The 19805-nt window shown below is 36.5% G+C and overlaps 1 protein-coding gene across 5 annotated transcripts in view; it reads left to right on the forward strand.

The window, feature by feature from the left end:
- The window catches only part of LOC103312836 (hemicentin-2), a 159429-nt gene that overhangs the window by 63659 nt on the left and 75965 nt on the right, over window positions 1-19805 (forward strand). For 4 of the 5 annotated variants that reach the window (XM_015981523.2, XM_015981525.2, XM_015981522.2 and 1 more), the window contains one exon: window positions 15559-15605. The exons of the other annotated variant lie outside the window; for it this stretch is intronic. The gene's annotated coding sequence lies outside the window, so the exon portion shown is untranslated. The remainder of the gene's footprint in view (window positions 1-15558; window positions 15606-19805) is intronic. 5 annotated transcript variants of the gene reach the window in all.

The raw sequence follows: 19805 nt of genomic DNA on the forward strand, positions 1-19805 counted from the left end.
CATATCACCGTTTGGTGATTTTTTGAAACATCTACAAGCTGGCACCAAGTATCGATTCCTTATTTAAACTACTCTAAAACTCACCTGTGGAAATATCAGATTGCGTAGTAAAGTAGCGTACTAACCATTAATTTTCCTGAATTTAGGTCTAAGTGATATATTTAAATATCTTAATACAGTTTTTTATTCCTTATGCATCAAAAATTGCATACACACGAGATCTGTTCGAAACTATTTCACTTTTGAGCTTTAAATTGTTTACTCTTAGAAGAAAAGAACTCAAAAGTAAAACAAAATTCTAAATATCAACCTTGGTTTCAAATTCTCAACAACTTTTAATTACACTAGAGTACAAGTTGAAATTAAAGTAGCTTAGATATTTAACGTCATAAAAGTTTCCGTTTTAGTGTCTTATTTCTTTTAGAAAAAGGCTCTCTGTAAGAGTTTCCTTTCAGGAGATGCTTCAGTTATATCGCAACTCATCAAATAATTACATTTCGCAAAGCGTAAGTTTTAAGGCAAACTATGCACACTATCAGCTGCTTCGTGATTTCCTTCCTGAACATTTAAACTAGTACAGCGTATGGACGCAAAGTTGTGTTATTAGCTGCAGTCTTGTTTTATGTTTGATAAGACGCAGGCGAAATTCAATTTGTTTTGGTTGAGTTTCGTTTTAAGAGGATTCTCTTAATTTGGGGACCGTGACTTTGCCGGCAGTTTATAAGTAAAATAATGCCTAATTCATTCGAGTTCCGGCTGATTCTGAGGTTCAATTACCCGAAACTATGACGTCCTTCGGGCAAATACTGTAAGTGGCAAAGCACAGGCTGTAAAAAGGGCTCTAAAAAGCCGGAGGAAGACACGATGCCAAACGTCATTAGACCGGGTCCGGGTTCGGTTTGTAACCAAGATAAGACCTCGTAGTCGACGCGGTGTTTTTGTAGCACCGTGATTACTTGCTCTCTTCCTCTATATATAGGACCTTGTGTTTCTTTGCTCCCCTGTTCGTGTCTCTGCCTCGGGATAATGGAACAGAAAATGCCTTCTCGGATTAGATTCTAATTTAATAACGATTTTTCTGGAAAATATCGCTTGTTTCAGTGGGATTAACATTTTTGGCAAGTCTACAATAAAATTAAATCGGCTGTTTCATTTCCAGTTTAGACTGTTTAATTTAAATTAACGTGGCCACGATGTTTTAATGGTCTTGTAAATGAATGATGAACAGTCGAGCACATTCAGTTTTCAGTAAACATGCAATTAAAGACTTGCACATTATTTACTCACTCAATGAATATGTAAATGCCGACTGCGAAAATTTACACTGGCCATGGGAAAACGCAAACAAACGTTTCAAAAATCAAATTTATTTAGGTCCGAGCTCTACAAAATCTACTATGCCCTAAAGCTAATAGTCCAGGATTTTATAGCCGAAAAATATACGTACTCGCACCTACAATAACAAACCTCCGACCGTTCAATACAGTAAAAACATGATCAATAAAATTTGGTAAGCGATGAGTTTGTTTAAGGAACAGTACTCAATGTTTGATTAATAATTAAAGCAAGGTTTAAAAGCTTAAAAAATTGCCCAGTATCGATAAAAATTCGCACTGTAAAACCCAAATAAGACATAAAAGGCAAGTTGTTAAACCTAATAAAAACTCGCACGCTCAAAGAAAGTTGCAAGTTACAAAGCAGCTAATATTGTTAACGAAGTGCCGCTAGTAGCAACTACAAATAGTCGTTGAAATTCTTATTCTTTCAGCTGAAAGTGCACCACTTACCCCACGGTAAACTTAATTTAAGAGAAGAGCCGGGTTTTGTCAAAATTAAATATTTAATTAAAACCTTGTCTCTTTCCCACATTTCACCAAATCGCATTATAACCATCACCTCATCCGACTTGAGCGTGAAGGAGCGATTTTTTTGGCACTTATAAACATTTTAAACTTGGAAGCGAAATCTCAACCATGCAAATTTCCCTCGGGAAAACACTATACGTGTTAGTGGAAAATGGACTTTCCAAACTAGAAACAATCGCGCCGCCAACATGCTTAATTATTTATTTTCACGACAAGCCTTCGCACACTCACTTTAAGTTCGATGGGCCAAGATTAAGGAGGGGGCGTCTCTAATTGAAAAGCTTCGGCGCGATCATTTTTCCCACCCGTCAGCTTGAAAAAGCTTTTGAAAATTTTAACACTTTCGATTTAATTAGCTGTGATTTCTTACTAATCTCGTTAATAAAGGTGCGAAGATTGCTCCAATTAACAGCGCAAATTTTAAATTTAACTTCCACTCCCAATAAAGCGTTCTCGTGCATTATGGACAAGAGAATTTAATTGGATAACAACTTCCTTAAACTGCGATAACAAGCAGCTCGTCGATTTTTATTCAAACAGGTATTTACCCTACATGTTTATTTAGAGGAAATATAATCGAGTTAAGTGCTTTAGATGTAATCCCGAGCTTTGGAATGCACATCATTATGTCGTCTGCTGCAAAGCTGGTAAAAATAAAAAACACTTAATTTATTGCAGCCTCCGTTCCAAGTGTTGTAATCATTTTTGCGCGATAAGTGTCCACTTTTTAGAATTCATACAGACAGACAATAGGCTCGGCAAGAGAATTTATTTATCAAGCCACGCATACAAGTTTAAATTGCTCAATAAGGTACCCTCTATACAAACCGTAACGAACAAGAGTTCGTTAATTGATGAGTATTTACAGTCTAGACCCGTTTTTGTTTCAACCCCTCACAATGCAGCATGAAATATTGTCTATGCCCCTAAAGCGTAAAATTACGAAAACACTGAAAGAGAAAATGTCGCTAAAAATAAGCCAACACGGCCCCAAAATGAGTAAACAAACTAAATTCATTACAACTGATCCCATTCTCTTTCGTTAGTTGTTCCCCAAGCAACACATCTCCGGCGTTCCTCCTCTTTCCCAAGTTTGTTTTTATTAAAAAGTGATAAATCCCCGCCGATGTTGATACATCCGCCCCTTTTAAAAATATGATCGCTCGAAAGTTTGCCATCGAAGTGCGAACCGTATAATGAAGCAATCTTAAATTCCGCATCTGGTGTTGATTGAAAATAGATTTACGCTCCCGAAGAACGAAACAGAACCTGCTACTCTTTATTAATGGCTGTGTCTGAGCGGATGCTTGATGAGAGCTCAAAATTAAGGCAATAAAATCTGATTTGATGTATCCAAGTTGAAGAGATCCAGATGAAGTCTTTCCGAGAGCAATCAATCTGTGTCTCAGGAGAAGACCCGGAATCGGACCCGCTCCCGATCGATGCTAGGAAGACGTGTTGGTGCCACTGGACGCCTTCAACACGCCCCCACCGGGTTTAAAATAAATCGGACACGAAATTGCCACTCCGAAGGACGAAATAAACCTCACGAAATCATTTTTCCAAGACTTATCAGAAATCAAAGTGGAACTACTAATTAGCTAAACTTGTATTATTTTAAAATAATAACATACAAGGGCAAGATGAAAAATTCTTGACCTGACGATAAAAGAATTTGGGAAAAATGGAAAAACTGTGTGAATTTCTGTTAGGGATAAAAACGAGAAATCTAATGACAATGTAATATTGTAGACACCTATATTTCAAGAAGCCTAGAAAAAACTATTTGGCAAATTATTACGAGACATTTTTATAACACATGATAGCATTATCCTTAAGCAAATTTTTATTGATAGGAACAGTATTTATGTGTTAGGCCGAGAATTTTTCACTATGCCCTTGTACAGTTTTCCTCATTACCTTGTGACCTAAAACTTCTTTTATTCCACAATAAATAAGAAACATCAAAGAAAAACTCGCACAAAATCTCGATTTTTTGTCACTTGTGGGAATTTAGGAATTTCCACGTGGATTCAATATCCCCTTGTATTGACTTTAAATTCAAAGTCACAGAAAAGATGTAAGTATTTTGCTTTTATACCGAAAAAAGGAAAATGCTTTTAGGAATTTGGGCGGAAGCTATTAGCGTTATATCATGCTGTTTGCTAACTTTATGATTATTCTCATGAGCGGATAAAGACACAGTGATTTTTCTAAAATGTAGTGCATTAGATACTCTTCAGACTATATTTGTTTGACGAAAACCAAAACTTAAAAAAGTTGTGAATCTTCTATTAATTTTTTTTGCTCTGCTCTGTAATAATTTATGCATGCAAAAAACCAAGCAATTTTCTTCAGTTAAAGCAAAATGCTTGTAAATTCTAATGGCGTATAGTACAGACAGGTGCGGTAAAGGTTAACTCCCAGTATCAAATAAAGCAAAACCGCACCATGATTAACGCCTCAACAACATAGGTATAGCTAACAAACCCGGGCAATTAAACAGATAATACATGCATATAGGAATAATTAAGTATTTACATTTGAATTATTAAGTTTAAAGCGTATTAACGGCGTAAGATAATCCTCACACACCGTCACACAAGTGTACCTTTAATATGGGGCGAAATAGTGCCGACAGTTTGGAAGTTGTTGGGGTCATTTATCAGCCGGCAGCTCAGTTTTGGTTTAAGACCATTCGGTGTGCGCGAGATTTATGACAGGGTGGTCCCCATTCATTTTTTCTGGTGGTAACTGATACCGTGCGTGTTTGCCTTGATATGATATCTCGTGTCATTAAACGAAACTCCTTCTTGAGGAGATATAATCTGGTGTTCATTACATGAACCCCTAGCAGGACTAAAGCCGGATTAAGGGATGGGCCATTGGGACACCTCTATCCAATTATCTAGGTGACTTCCAGCCACCGCAGATAACCCACTGCACGGCTCAGAGCCCAAAAGATAAACCAATATCTTAAATATAGGGCTCCCCAAATTTGATGTTGTGTTAAAACAGAACACGGAACGCAATAAATATCAAATGAGAGTTCAAGGGAAATTTCGTCTTGTCAGGCGCCGATATTGGATGGGATCCCCATACGAGGGAAACCATTATAAAGTCTTTGATCTCGGTTTTATAGACATGTTCATCACCATGCCTTAAAAATAATACAATTTGAATATAAATTGCATTAACATATCCATACCAGCGCCGAAAACAAACATTCTTGTGAAAGTGAAATAGACTTGCCAACGACCTTTCAACTCGTTCCAGGCTAACGTAATTTTCTGAATATTTAGTTACACAGTCTCTGCGGCTGCTTTACACTGATATCCCTTACTTATGTTAAATAATAGAACAGAAACTGTCTTCAAACAGTGATTTCGTAAATGTAACCTTTGATCAATTCCGCCACGCTCTGCTGCGTGCTATTTAACGGCCAAGCACACCATTCTTATGTGCTTTTGCGGAATTAGGTTCACTGGTGCAACGTAAATCTAGCTTAAATTATATTTATGTGACACTCGGAATTTTAAATTTTTCGTTGTCTTCTGTTTAATAACTACGGATTAGTGCAGAAGGAAACATGAGGCGGAAGAATACAACTGCGCCGCGTAAAAGAAATGTTTCTTGTGCTGATTATTATACAATAGACTGGAAAAAGTGACTGAAAGTTTGGGTTAAGCCCCAAAGAACCCTAAATTCCGGCGTGCACCTTAGGGAGCGAAGTTAGGTGTTTATAAAGGCCGGACCCGTACCTAAGGGAGCCAAATTTAAAATTACAAACACATTAAAGTACTTTCAAAGTCAGTTTCCGTCTAGCATTCTGCGGGTCTTCGATATTTATCGGTTTTCCTAAGCAAACTCCTTCAGGCCGCTCCCCTGGCTTCTCCGGTTCCAATTTTGTCCTAAATGCTACTTTCAAAACATCATTAATCTGCTTACCTCATATTTCTCGAACCCCGACCGGCCCACTTGAGACTTTACATCGAAAATACATTATTTAATTTTGTGGAAAACTCCTCGACGCTTTTAATGAATTATTTCGTAGTGTTTTTGTGTTTTGCGGGTTCCGTGCATTCTCTTGAACGTTCATTAATTATAGGCTGAATACATTTTTAAAGTTAATTTGTTAAATTGGGTTCATGGTGTCTCTTAAGTTTAATTAATTTTATTTGCTTGCTGGCAGTTTCAGGCTGAGTTATGGCCGCGGGAATACCTATCGACGAGATTGGCGGCTTAAGGTTTTCATTAAATAACAGTCAGCTTGGCATAGGCGAATTTTTGATGCTATTGCACAATTTTCAACGATTACGAAATGTATTTATTCTTTCCCACTCAAATAAATTGCGCCGCACCGAATCTGTGAATAAGAGATTTTCGCTGTCCTTAAAAAAGAGGCTGTGGCTTGGCAATTCAATACAAAACCCGCTTCAACAAAAATTAATTTCAAAATTTTTTCATAACAATGGTATCAAGCTAAGAGAGGAAAAAACACTTCGGAAGTATTTTATTTAATTTGTATAATCAGTGCATTTATTTATTTAGTAGTAAAAAAATAGCAATAAAATATGCGATATTTGTGAATAGATGGACATTTAAAAAATCTGAGGTTTAAATAAAAATACGAGGTGGTAGGAAATTTCATCAGCCCTATGTTAGCATTAGTTTTATCATTATTTAAACAAAAAACGTAGAACTGCACTCGCAGAAAGCAAAATTTTGTATATTTACCCTTTAACTAATATAAACACGGCCCTAAAATTCAAAAAACCCGTTTACATGGATGGATTTGTTAATTGGACTATTAGGTCAATTTTGGTGGATGCGCCGGGAAAACGTTTTTTTAGTTTTTAATTCTTGAGAATACATTTCTTAAATGTTTTTTTTCTAATTGTCTAAAACGCTTGTTGTAAAATCACTTCTTGCCACATTTGACTGATTTATGCGATGGCATCAAGATGAAAATGAGAAAATACTAAATTTTGTCTAAACAAGTCCTATTGGATTTTGACAGCCTAATTATTTGTTACCAAAATATTTTCATTTGTACAAAATTATATAAAGCTACATCAACTCTCAAATGCAATGTAATTTAACAAATAGTGTCATATTCCTCGAGTGTGGTAATAATTATTTGTCTCTGTTTTGCTTGACGCGTAAAAATTCTCAAGTTTCTGTCAGAATCAATGTTGTGGTTTAAGATTGCAGATTTCAATTAAGTAATGTGGTGAATTGTTGCAGTGAAACAAGGGGCGAAAATATTATGACAAGGAGGTGTACCAAACATAAATAGTCAGATATGTATCGTTAGGAGATTACATAATAGCACGAAATTGCCGTATAATTTATAATATAAAATGAAATTAGCGTTGTGGCGGCGGCGCTTTGTGTTTCTATAGCACATCTTGGGTTTCGTTGTGGGTGTATTTGGCAAAAAATATCATCGTTTTAACTCTGAAAATTTGCGTTTGCCGCAACGAGCGGTCCCTTCTTTCAGATCCCTTCACAAATACGTTTAAATCCGCGTTTGCAAAGTCCAAACTTGCTCTTTTCTCAACAATTTGCTTTGAATCGTAATTTCCTCATTTTTATCGGGAGAAGAGGCAAAGAGCCGGTCAACAGAGGCCGGTGATGCCGCCGGACGAAGCAGCGGGGGCCGGCCGCCGCTCCGCCCACCGCCCCGACTCTGCGGCGGGATTTTACCGCAGCCCGCTTAGAGGGATATCCTCGTGATCCCTCCGGTGAAATAGCATCGACAACGTGCACCTACTTTGCGGTACTAATTGAATTTCGACGTTGTTAATACTTAAATTTGGGTCTAGTGATGCGTGTAGTTCCATTACGTTGGATAATCGAATCGCCCTGTCGCCACTGTCTGAGCCGGATTTCTTGCGTAACCGGCCTTCAACAATCCGTCGTTAACTTGAAAGACTGTATTTCGGATCCACAATTACAAGAACCCGTGTCAAGTGGCGTCATACTCGAGCTTAATTGCTTCGGGAGTTGGATAATAGGGGGCGGTGTAACAACACCGAGCGCACTATTGAGCTGGGGGCGGTAAGAGAAACCATCGGGAGGATTGTGTCACCCAAGGAACCCGCATCTGCTCTAACGAGCTCGATATCATATTATTTTGATGTTTTAGACTTAAATTAATTTCGTTACTTCGAGCGCTCTGCGCACAGCGAAAGCTTTCCCATGTCGGCGACTTCATGGAGCGCTTTATCTGCACAACTTTAAGTTGATACTATCATCGCGATAATTTAACTTTTCAAATTACACCATAATCACTTACCGAATATTCGCCCACCCACTCAGGTGTTGTTAAATTTAATAATAACTGCTCCTTGCTCCATTTGTTTTCCCAGAAAACCAAAAACAAGAATTAAAAATAAAAAACTCTTAGAAAATAATCAGCTTCAAACGCAGAAAGGCAGACCGAATTTCGATAACGCGGTTATTTTATTTCTTTACGTTCAAAGAGTTTTAATATTAAATATGTTTCGAATTTTTTAGCTGTTTGTTGACTCCCAGAAATTGAATTTTAATCTGCTTATATCGATTTCTGAAGCTCTCTTGCATTAATACATTTTAAGTTGTGTAAATATGCAATTTTCATTAGAATTTGGCACAAATAACGCAATGAAATTCAAAATCAACAAAATTTTTGGGGAGCAAAGTAGGCCCCAAAAATTCAATTAGCCATGAAATTGAGCTAGTATAAACCACGCTAATAAACGATCAAATTGATTGGTGTATTGATACAACGGGATGGATATACCACATTTTATGTATTTAGATGTGGTTGGAGTTTGATCGATGTTCATCAACGTTTATACAACCCCTCCAGAAGCGGAAAGTTGTATTGACAAGCAAACTTCAGTAGGTCAATAATCAAATTTTGCAGTTCCTCTCTAACACTTTTTGTATCGGTGGCTATAATTTCCACATAATCCAACACCTACGCACATCCTGCACATGCCTCTCTTTCAGGAGCAATCCTTTCAACCCACATGCCTTTCATCCTCTCGTCAAACTTATTATGCAAACAACAAAGGGTCTTAACCAAGTGATTAGTTTTTTACCACCTTGGATTATTTACCTTGTCTTGATTAATTAATTACAATGTGTTAGTGTCAGTAGCTAGACATTAATTCGTGTACTAATCCTCTATAAGGTTTTGGTAAATTTTATCCAAATTATCATAAATTAAGCGCAAGTCACGGGAAGTAAAAACTGCCGCAAATGCTAATCCTTATTTCCCAGCCGTTGGCACCGCATTTCGCACCAATATATTACAATACAAATCATTTCGGAATGGCTATTTGTTAGTAAAATTTGTGTTCGGGCAAAAGCCACACACAAATCAATACGGTGATGGAAGAGCGTCCATTATTCCATGGGTGTTCAGGTGTTACCTTACACTCCAATTAAACGTGGTTAATACAATAGTTTAGAACAATCAAAATTTCACCTCGCCGCTTCACCCTCATAAACCAATTTTCTTGTATATGGTAACAAAGTCGTAAATGTACGGAGTTGTAACATTCCTACAGTCATATCACTAACAGTATCGTCTCGGAAATTGAGCCCCAAGGACTATGCCAGGCACCAAGTTTCCAAACTTAATCCCGTCTTGAATGTGACTTAATTACAATATTTTGTATCAACTTTTGTTTATGGAAATTGTTGGGATTACAGATCAGGGAGCGAAATATGCAACAAATTTGGGCGCTCGGGGCTCATGCCGATTAGAAAAATCGGCGTTTAAGGCGCATAAACCCGCCGTCGCGTCTATTAAATAAACTGCTGTTCCACAAAACGAAAATGGAAAAATATGGCGTTTATAACACAGTAAAATGCAAATGGCGGCCGCGCACCCATGTGCCTGACCCGAGCGGGCCTCTAATAACGGACTTCGGTGCTGGACGTGATAATCTGGGGGGTTGGAGGTCGTCTGCCAGGATGAGACGAACGGATGGCCGTAGGCCCGCATCCTGCTGGATGATGCGCGCAGAAAACCGGAACCAAATTGCCTATTAGAGCTCGCTTCATTTCGCCTCAGTCATTTTGAAAAACTTTCATTTTAGATCGTGATCTTTTATGTTTGTTTTAGTTGGGCATCGCCAATATTACACTTATATATCGGCTGGCAGGCGTTACTTAAAGAAATGAGCTCGGACGATATCGAACCCCACTTGCCGGGAAATTGATATGGGGATATTTCCAGAAACTAAACAAAAAAACACTTTCTGGGATGAACTCCCATGTTACTCTAGCGTCCCAAAAATTAATATATTAACCGTATTTTTTTTAACGGCTAGTTTATAAAGTACACACAGATATGCCAATTAATAGCAATAATAGCGAAATAGCTATTATTTTTAGTCGACAAATCGGCTCAAAAAGGGTAAGTAAAAATAAAAAACATTGAACAAAGGAGTACATATCTAACTCGTACTCAAAATTCCACTTATAAAAAGAAAATTTTTGTGGGTGTTACGTTTTTAATTATAATAAAAGTTATGTTTTCTACTAGCTCTAATTTAGTGATGTGGGTGACCTTATTAAGAGAATGTAGAATTTATTAAGGGCACAAGAATATTGCATTAGTGTTGACTACATCGACAATCGCTTCCAATTTACATAAGGTTAGTGGCTAGTGGCAATGCGGAACCCTTGAAGATGCCATCATAGTTGTTTATTCAAACTATTAAACTAGAAAATGTAATCAATTTTGAAGCTTTACTTTTTAACATCAAAATTAATAGCGAACTAAATAAGAGTAATCGTATATAAAATCATTTATAAATAAATATTTAATTAAAGTATGTTCAATGGAAATTATGATTTTAAAAGGCTGCATTTGGTTTAATGAAACAAATAATAACAAAAACGTGATACAGACCTAACACAAGCTATAATAAACTTTATATAGCATTATGCAGGCTAATCCACAAGTAATAATGTAAATATTTTTGTTTATTTTTTTTTATTTAAGAAGTAAGACATCTAAGGATTCAACGCTAAAGTTTGAAGTTATGTTTCACCTTTACGTTCATCTCTTTTTCTCTCAAAACAAAAGGTATTTTCTCTTTATTAGAATGTGCCCTTACGTTTACAATTGGGCGCCCTTACGTACTTTTACCTTTTGCCGCATTATTTTCTTATTTCTGTCAGTTTTATGCTCCGCTTTACGTTTATACGTCTATGTGTTCTCTCAATATCTTATATTTGCTTACGTGTTGTTCCACTTACCTTTTCTACACTTTTTTTTATAGAAAAATTGTTACCCTGATCCGGGTTCGAACACCCGACCTCCCCCCGTCGTAAGTGGCGCTTATACCACTAGGCCACCGGGCCCCAGGTACTGAGCGTCTTTTGCAGATATATTAACACAAACTTTTTAAATAAATCAACATTACAAACTATATAATTGCAATAATTCACCTAAAATGCAAATGCATTCAGTTCAAAACTCGGCGAATTAGCTCGAGAAAACATTTTTTTCCACTTTTTTTCAATTTAATTCTCTAATTTTTCACCAGATTTCATCAAAAGATACCGGGCGCATAAGTTGATTCTACACTTTTAAAATTGTTTTATTTTTTTGTGACTTTTAGCATGTTTTTGACCGAAAATGGACGTAATTTCTCTAAAAATCACCAAATTTGTGTATTTTCTAGTCAAAAATAGTGGACGTGTGCAAATTCTACTGGATTTGCAGTGGCCATGATTTATATTAACAATGTTTTTCGGGACATGACTAAACAAACTGAGTCAACTAAAAATTTTTAGAAATACATTAAATATTATCGTTTAATTTTTTTATAATTTAAGAAGTAAGTCATCTCAGGATTCAACGCTAAAGTTTAAAGTTATGTTTCACCTTTACGTTCATCTCTTTTTCTCTCAAAACAAAAGGGATTTTCTCTTTATTAGGATGTGCCCTTACATTTACAATTTGGCGCCTTTACGTACTTTGACCTTTTGTCGCATTATTTTCTTATTTCCGTCAGTTTTATGCTCCGCTTTACGTTTATACGTCTATGTGTTCTCTCAATATCTTATATTTGCTTACGTGTTGTTTCACTTACCTTTTCTACATTTTTTTTCATAGAAAAATTGTTACCCTGATCCGGGTTCGAACCCCGACCTCCCCCGTTGTAAGTGGCGCTTATACCACTGGGCCACCGGGCCCCAGGTATTGACCGTCTTCTGCAGATATTTTAACACAAACTTTTTAAATAAATCAACATTACAAACTATATTTACGCATTAAATTGCAACTAATATAGATAAAAATCATATATTTTATTAGTAATTTAAAATAAATATGGTAATTGATTGAGAAGAAATCAATGGAAAATTCCTGCTTTTTGTCATACATGTATTTACACATACAGGTTCGTTAAAAAGCAGTTGTCCTGTACATGAAAATCAGCTTATTTATGGTGTCTGAGTATTTAATTAAAACAGTTAGTTAAAATGAGATTGGAGAACTGAAACCACTTTATGCGAAATCCGATTGAAAAAGCAGCAAAATAAGATGGCGAGTTAATTCATCATAATAAAACGAATCGGCTTGGATAAAGCGACATTGCGCTTTTATTCGCAAAACCGGTTACGAATCGGCTCTTTTTCCGGCTTTACCCTCGACTTTGTATGTAAAATATTTTTATTGTAGGCAATCTAAGCTTTTCGGTTTGAGCATTGTTATTCTTTAATTTTGGGGATTGTATCATTTTGGTTGTGAAGAGGCTCTTAGCGGAAAGAAAGCTTACGCACAATCCACAATCTTCCCGTTAAAAAATCCTAGAAGTACGTAACAACAAAGAAAATGTTGGCAATTACGAGCCACCCTCAAGTTCCTTCATACTCATTTAAAAGAGCGTTATTATAGCGGAGGTCTCTGCACGCATTATCGCCCACGATCATTTTTACTATTATTAACTTTTGGGCGAACTTAAGACTGTGATTAGTTTGGAAATGATAAGTAATCGCAATTTTCATATCCGGAATAATTAACATCTCGAGACACGTAAATTTAAAAACGACGCAAAAGAGGAGATGGAAGTGGGAAACTTATTTAATTTAATATAATAAACGAATTTACGAAGTTCGCGCTAATGAGAATGGCACGAAAAGAGAAAAAGTTTTCATTCTAAACAACATAAATAAAACTCGTCTGCCAGGCGTCAAACGAATGAAGTTTTTAATTGATATAATTAGTTAATTCTAAATTATTAACGTTCACAGTAGCGTATAATACCAAGTTCTCGGCATTTTACTGCAAACAAACCACCAGCCGCAAAACAAAATTAACCAAATTAAAACAAAAAAAAACATCGGGCGGATTAAATAAGATTAAGACCGTTTCGTCTCTTGTGGAAAAAGCGACACTCATCTTCCCCGATTTTGTTTTAACATTGACTCCTTCTCCCTTGCATTCCTCGTAGAGTCCGGCTTAATCAGGCCGGGATCGAGGAACTCGTTCCAGCCATCACTGAAAAATGCTAATGAATCAATCACCGAACTTTACAGGAACGAAATTAAAATTTGGCGCACAAAAACAGCCATTCCCGGTTTTGTATTCACACCAGCACGGTTTCTGTCGCTTTGAATAGCGATGTTTTAACATTTAATTTTGTTTGGAGTGGAATTAACCGAATTTTGGCGCATTAGCCGATGAACAAAGACGTGAGGAAATAATCAGACATGACCTAGACATGTGTCGAAAAGATTGTATTGATCCGCTTAACATTTTAGGCGGGCCTTCAGGAATCAGGAGGTATAACATGACCTAAGGCTTAGTTTTTAGGGAAGGGCAGGGTTTTACGATTTACTTTTTCGCAAGACAGTTCCAATTAGATTTTAAATATTTGTGAAGATAGGTAGTTTATGCATTCATTGCAAAATGTGGCGATAAACCACTGCATAATGTGTTCAAGGTTCGAAATAGAAAATCGCTTCAGGCCATCACATTAAATTGCATCTAACCCAACTTGAATGTATAAATTTCCTGTAATAGTTTACTTGTCACGATGAAACCACCGCCCCAAAGTACTAATTTCCTTCTCTCATTCATATTAATCACCGTGTAAATAATACATGTGCGATTTTATGGCGACGTTCCTGATACCTATTCCTGAAGAATAATTACTTTCGATACGTTTACGAAATTAAATTAAAATTTTACTACAGCGTGTAAACCAGCCAATTAGGCCATCGAGGTGCAAGTGTGAAATTTTCGCTTTATTGCTATTTTTAGCTGGTTAATAAGCCACAAAATTTTTTAATCCCCGAGCGTAAAACCCAAAATTTCTCCGTATAAAATACTTAAAATTATCATAGTCGATAAAAATGTATTCGCGTTAACGATAGGCGGGGTCACTGCCATGAAACCTATAAAAATTTTACGGCAACGTGATACTGCGGGTGTTGATGTTATGTTTGTAGTAACCGGAAGTTGCTCGACGAAGTTTATGGCCAAATTGATGCCTCTATGGTCTTGAATTTAGCGTCGATTTGATAAATGTCTACTTTATTCCGTACCTACGCATGAACCTTATTAAAGGCACATAAATAAAATCCGTTTACACGTTATTGAACGCCAGCCACTTGTACAAAATATTTAATTTGGCTCGGCAATATTTCTGCACAAAATAAATCTCAGGCTGCCAATGAAAACCTAATAAATCCTCACATCTACGTGTGATATAATTTATAAATCCATCCTCCTCTAAATAAAAAATATGAATTGTTTGAACGGGACAATGCGAGCAACCTTGACGCTAGTAGTTTCATTAGAGAAGCTTTCTGTTTAATATCTTGAAAGCTTCATCTTTTAACCGCTCTCACTGAAAATTTGTCACAAATCCGGCGAATGGTTTATTTTCAGCACCTTTTTAAAGTAAGGGTAAGGTGTAGTTGAGTTGTTATTTTATTTCTCTTAAACACTGCGTTTTTTACTTTTCGCGAAAATCTTAATTCTCTTTGTGGTCCATTTTGTTTAAGTAAATAGCTATTGGTTGATTTCCCAATTTTTCTACTCGGTACAAGATGAAAATTATTGATATTGTAACAAAACACATGCTTAAAAAAACATAAATTCTTTAATTAAATGAAACAGCGGATCCTTTACTTGCGAGAGCTAAAAGCACCTTTGTTTCGTTTCATACCTTAAAGGAAAATTAGGTGTTCTAATTACATTTACACCTTTGTTGTGCTTTAATGCCATAGTAACGTCCAATGTTTATCAACTGTTAGTAATTCTGTTTCAGCACACTTCATCATGGAATACGTAGTAAAGGTCAGGACTTAAATAAAAGAGCATTGATGTTCTCCCAAGTGTTAAACAATCTTTTTTGTTTCTTGATAGTGTCTGCATTGTGATACAGTTTCTCTGCACTAAAGTCGCGCTATTAAAGAAATTTCGAGAGCGTTTTCAGTACAAAGCGTTAGTAACACAAGCACATGTGATTCGGTGATTCCGAAACTGCATTTCAATGTAAATTCACTGAATCGAAAACGTAAAATGACCCTGATAAGAAGAAAGCAAACTAGCGCAAGTTGTGTAAGGACGAGGAAATTTCAGCAGCGCATCCCTTGATCGCAATATTTATTGATACAAACGAATGTTTATTTTTATTGGCCGTTGTTTCTAACTGAGTAAATATTGTTTCAGGAAGACAACCATATGAAAATCAACTAGAAGCAAGTGGCAATTAAGCGGTGAGTGCGCAAGGTTTGAAAAAGCAATTTCATGTAGGGGATGATCGAGTTACATGGCTTTGTAACACGAGTCTCAAAAATTTATTACTTTTTCGGAGTAAGAGTATCCAAGACAAATACAAGACGCTTTCAGTGCAGCGGGGCACATTTTGAAAGAGTGTCGCGAGTTTGTGGAAGGCTTCATTATGCATTGCCCGATTCGGGAATAAAGCATTGGGGAGGACAGAAGGGTGGGAACAACCCGAATTTACGCCAGGACAGGCCCTAAACGCCCAACTTAAATATGAATAAAAGGGCGAAACGTTCAAGGTGAACGCGACTTCATCTCTTTCCGACTGGCGCCATCTGGACAGGGTACACTTTCTTATATTGCACTCGAGGGAAAAATGTTTTTTCTTATTCAGATAAATCCTTCACTTTTAAATTATGCAAATACTTTTACATGAATTTGAATGGGTAACACAATTTTGGAATTATTATTTGATGCCTTTTCCTTCTTTCGGATGATGAAAGAAAATCATTACTTCTCCCGAGCGCTCGTTAATAATTAAAAGAAACGAAAGTTTGCGCCTCTCGCGCTTATTTAATAGAGCAACTTCGTGAGCATAGTTCTAAATTTCGGTATTTGTCCGACTTTTCAATCTTAGATTATTTCAAGAAGTTTCCCGAAACGAATTTAATAACTCTGAAGTTATGCACGACGATGGAGACTAATAACGATTAAAAGCTTAATGGTAGTTACAGAAACTGAAGCCTCACAATCTTGTCCTGTCAACAGACTTAGCAACATTGTTCGAATCCGGCCCGAAATCCCTGATTGCATGAAATAAACGCGACTGCGAAATTTAAATAGTTTTAACTTTGGCAAAATTAACATTGGTTTTGCGATTAGTCAAACACTCGTGATGTTACAGCATATTTCAGCTACTTTGAGCGTTCCTCCTGTTATTTCAGACAATGTTTTCACAAAGATTTGGATTGTGTGTTAAACGGATCTGTCAATCTTGTGTCAATACGGCCTCGGGGAGCGTGTCATGGATGACGCAGCCACGAATTAATAACAAACACAACGCATTTACATCGATGTCAACAAATTCGACACAAATGCCCAGCGTTTTTGTATCGATGATCAAAAGTTACACAGACGAGTGGCTCACCGCCATAACGAGATTCTGCCATGAAAGCAGATTCGAAAATTGTTGTCAAAATTAAATTAAAAACACACAAAGGTCTGCCAAGGATTATCTATTAGAGAGTGAAATTGGAATTTGCACATCGAAATTGAAATGTTTGATCAAGTGATCAACCGTCTCATTTATTTACAAATTAACGAATTAAACCATTTATATGTAATACCAGTGGATTCAGTTTATCGGCACTTTTTATTTATTCACTTTTGCCTCCATTTGTTAAACTATTTTTAATTCGTGCCATTTAATTATTCAATCATTCGTTGGCTTGTTGTACTAGACAAGCATTTCTCCCACATTTCGCAAAATAAAACAAGTAATTAAGCAAAAAATGTAAACCAAACAGAAATTGCTGCACATTCCGGCGCTCAAAATTTGCGTAAGGCCGAATTTTTTCTGTGTACATAAGCCAGAAGCGTTTTGCGCTTTCAGCGCACGAATTGTTAGCAAACATCTTTAATTCCTGCTTATTCAGTCCAGTCTTGTGCTGCGTCCATGTTTTGTTTCGACTATGCAAATTGAACACAAAGTTATTCAAATTTACTCAGATTATTACGTGCGTCTTTTATAGTGCAAATAATACAACCAAATTGATTAAACAAAGCTTTGTCTCTGCCCACTAATTACTAGCAACTAGACGGCCTAGAGACAAACAGTAAAAATGAGTCGAAATATAATATCAGGCCGAGCGCGATCAAAGAGGAGCAATATTCTGCAGGCATTGTTCTACATCGAACAGGGAGACAAATGGAAATCAAACATAATTTGAGTCGGTAAATATTAACCTTAGAACACATGCGATGTTGGCTTTCTGTTACATTAACTCAACGTTATTAATTTAACAATAATATTAGCAAAACTGCGTTTTGTATTAATTTTAATGCGACTTGTCTACTCGTAAAGGGCCTCTGGGCCCGCAGAACTGGCTTATTCGAGACTACGGCGTGCGATGTTTGTTCCACGAGAAGACCAGAATATTGAAACACTCAATTTGGCAAAAATCGAAATAAACGTGTTTTGAATTGAGTGCGAGTCGCGACCGCCGGCTTAATAACTTTCTTAGAGCGAGTGGTAACCAAGTGCCCTCATTTAGTCAAAATTAACACGCATTATGACAGGGCTTATGATAAGTATAAACAGTGTGCTCGTAAACCGTCCGTAGAACAGGCCCCAGGCCCGTACACACTGTATAAATAATTGTTTACACTTCCCGCTCCGTAATTAAATATTTGTTAGAGCTCGGAGAGTTGGGTGCGAAAAGTTTTAAGTGAAAATATCCGAAATTGGGTTAGGTTTTAACAAAAGCCATTTGTCAGAGAAGACTAGTTGGGGAAAGCGAGCGTGTGTGTGTATGTGCGAGTTCCGGGAGTCCGGGTTTAGAGGAAGTGTTGTGCCTTTGCTAGGATCGACTGTGCAAGCTTTGTGTGTTTTTGTTTCATCTGTCGCAGAACGCTGAACACCACCATAAATCATGTTCTGCAGATGTACGTGTTCGTAAATAAATCAAAACAAATCTTCGAACTGTTACGTCGTTACTGAATCGGCGAGTTGAGGAAAAAACGAACTAGACATTGAAGCGTTTTTTAATAATTGCAAATCTGGGTTGCGCGGAATTAGTGATTGATTGAAACCAATATAAGGCGAAAGAAAGATGGGTAGGAAGGACGGGAAAAGTCAACGGTCTCAGCATCAGCAGTGGTGTGAGCAAACTGCAAATTTCAAGCGGGTTAATTCGCAAACAGCAACCTTCGTCATCCTACACATTTGAAAGTGAGACCTGCTTCAGGAACAGACACAATGGTACGCAGGGACGTATTATGCCGTTTGTAAAATAGCACTTCAAGCAGAAGTCTACCTCTTAGTGAGTGCTAAAGTTTACTGTAACTTGTGTTGGAATAATACACCGACCCTACCGGGCCCAAATTCGGCTTTGTTCCAAAGTTTAACACTCTTCAGCAAAGAATTATTTGTTGTTTCAGCAACTGAGTAAATTTAGCATAATACTTTTACCCTATTTTGCGTTACATTTCCAAACTCGGGAACAAGTGTTATTTATTCAACTTGTAAACACTACCAATGCCTCTTTAGAAATTTACAATTCAGTGTAAAGAAACAACAAACAAATAACAAAACAGCGCGGTTATACCTATTTTTTAGCCGTGTACTCGTATTATAATTTGTAAGCTTTCAATACACAGTTCTTAATAAATGCAATGGTGTTACTTTAGCATTACCATAATATTATTTTTTGTTTTACGTTCATAGCTCATATTTGAATTACAAAAAATAGAATACCATGTTAAAGAGCCAGTAATGTTCCCGACATCTGCACCAAAATGGATGACGGGCAATTTAATTTTTGCATTTTTTGTAACATCCTATGCACCACTTTATGTCAGAACTACCCAAACAACTGTGTTTTGCTTTATTTTATCTTTAATTGCTTTAATAAAGTCAGCGAGAAATTTTCCCGGCGCCTCCACCAAAACTGATAACAAATTATTTTATGTTCAAAGATCAACTTTATGTTTAGCCATTTTTTATTTTTTAAGACAAATTACTACGAAACATAAACTATAATAATTAATAATGCCTAAACAATTATTGATTTACCCGGCGCATCCACCAAAATTGATATAATCACATGTATTTTTTGTGTATTCTTTACACAATTTTATGTTTTTAGCCAACGACTAAACGTTTGAATTACCCGAGTATTTAATTTTTTGCAGCAAATTACTACCCTAAATACACTTAACGTTAATTAGCAAGTAATTTTGCAAATAATTTTCCCGGCGCATCCACCAAAATTGATAATAAACGCATTATTTATTTGCAGCTTTGTGTTATTTTAAGCACACTTGTTATGTCGTAAGGTCAACGACAAAAACTCTTGACTTTTTCAAAATATTAGCTTTACTTGAAGACTTATATTTTATTTTTAGCAGCAAATTATTTTAAAAATTTGAATATAATATGTTGATAACATGTTATTACCAGACAACTCCAC

Source organism: Tribolium castaneum, chromosome 3 (genome assembly GCF_031307605.1).
Source record: "Tribolium castaneum strain GA2 chromosome 3, icTriCast1.1, whole genome shotgun sequence".
In the NCBI taxonomy this organism is placed as follows: domain Eukaryota; kingdom Metazoa; phylum Arthropoda; class Insecta; order Coleoptera; family Tenebrionidae; genus Tribolium; species Tribolium castaneum.